The sequence below is a fragment of the Colletotrichum destructivum genome, chromosome 4 (genome assembly GCF_034447905.1).
Source record: "Colletotrichum destructivum chromosome 4, complete sequence".
Classification (NCBI taxonomy): domain Eukaryota; kingdom Fungi; phylum Ascomycota; class Sordariomycetes; order Glomerellales; family Glomerellaceae; genus Colletotrichum; species Colletotrichum destructivum.
In genome coordinates, this window is record NC_085899.1 from 20777 (window position 1) to 22568 (window position 1792).

The following is a 1792-nucleotide window of genomic DNA, read 5'->3' on the forward strand; positions in this document are numbered from 1 at the left end:
GTCGTTTCCGGCATGCCGCAGGAGGGACACGTGGAAGACGTTATGTATCCCAGGCGGCGTGTCTAACCTGCACGCGTGTGTTCCGACTGTCTCCTGAACCGTATACTTGGCGTTCACCCAGTCCAGTTTCTTTGAGGGCCTGTCTGATTTCACATTCGTTAACCTGAGCCAGACTTTGTCGCCCGGTTTGAACTGATCGGACGGCTGTCGCCTCGCGTTGGCGTACAGTTCTTGTCGCTCTTGAGCCGTGGCCATGGCGGCTTGGGCCCATTCCGTAGCGTCCTTCAATCTCTGCACAAATCCTTCAGCTTTCGCGATAGGGGTGCTGTCGTCCGTTCTCAATGGCTCGTCCACCCTGATCAGGTCGATGTCGTATCCGTGGGTGGCAAAGAACGGACTCATCCCTGTAGATGTCGCCGGTCGGTTGTTAATAGCCATCATTGCCACTAGGGACAATTCGTCCCAATCATCCTGAGCATACGAGCAGAAGGCCCGCAAGTAGGTCTCTACTACTTGGTTAGCTCTCTCCGTGGCTCCGTCAGTCTCCGGATGGTAGGCTGTAGAGAGTCTCTGTTTGATTCTGAGGAGCTGACACAGGCGCCTCCACGTCTGACTGACAAATTGTGTCCCTCGATCAGTCACTATTGCTCTGGGGGTTCCGTGGTGTCTGATCAAGGCAGTAGCAAGAGTGTTCGCTGTTGCTTCGGACGAAATTTCCCACATAGGCTCCAGTATAACGTTCTTAGACAGCCTGTCCGTAATAACCAAGAGGTTCTTGTTCTTCTTCCTCGTTGTAGGTAAGTCGGTAATAAAGTCGAGCGATATCTCTGCCCAAAATCGCTCGGGTATCGGTAACGGTTTAAGAAGCCCTCTGCGCTTCTCTCTCCAGACGTTGCCTCGTCCACAAACGTCGCAGTTGCGGGTGAATTGCCGGACGTCCTGAGACAGCCCTGGCCAGTGGAACGTCCGACTGATCAGGGACTTAAGCACATCTCTGCCCGGGTGCCCTGATAACACGGAGTCGTGAATGCTCTGAATCAGCCGCGTTCGCAAAGGCTCGTAATGCGGGACCCATATCCTGTCCCTCCAGCAAAGCCGGCGTTTTCCGTCGACTGTGCACTCCGACAGCATGATAGGGATTCCCCACGTAGAGGGCAGCTGTTTGGCTCCTTGCTGTACAGCGTCCCTGATCAAGTAGTACCGGTTGTTGTTCTCTAACCCAACGTCCCACAGGCTCTTCAAAGGGTCGTCTTCGAAGGGGTTCACTGGTGGCTCAGTCCATTTAGGAGACTCGTCGCTTCCTCCATCAGCGTCCCCGCTTGATACAAAACCGGCCCTGATGGTCGTCTTGGTCTGATCAGGGCACCTCGGCCCCAGGCTCAGTACTGCGGCGCGGTTTACGCGAAGGCTCTTCCGTCCTTCTTTCAACAGCTGTAACTCTCGTCCTTTCAACCTGTCGTCCTCTTCCCCTAGGGGCATATCCTGCTCCCTTCTCGACAGTGCGTCAGGGGTAACGGCTAGCTTCCCGGGCCTATACTGGATAGTGAAGTTGTACTTAGACAGTGTCTCTGCCCATCTAACTTGACGTTCGGTCAGTTGTCGCTTTGTAGTAAAGTACTTAAGGTTGAGGTGGTCTGTGACGATGGTGAATTCTCGGACGCTTCTGAGCTCTGCGTCCCAGTGCTCTAAGCACCGTATTATGGCAAGCAACTCCTTGTCGTGAATAGGGTAGTTGCATTCCGCGGGGAGATTCTTCTTCGAGAAGAACGCTACTGGACGTAGTAGACCCTCT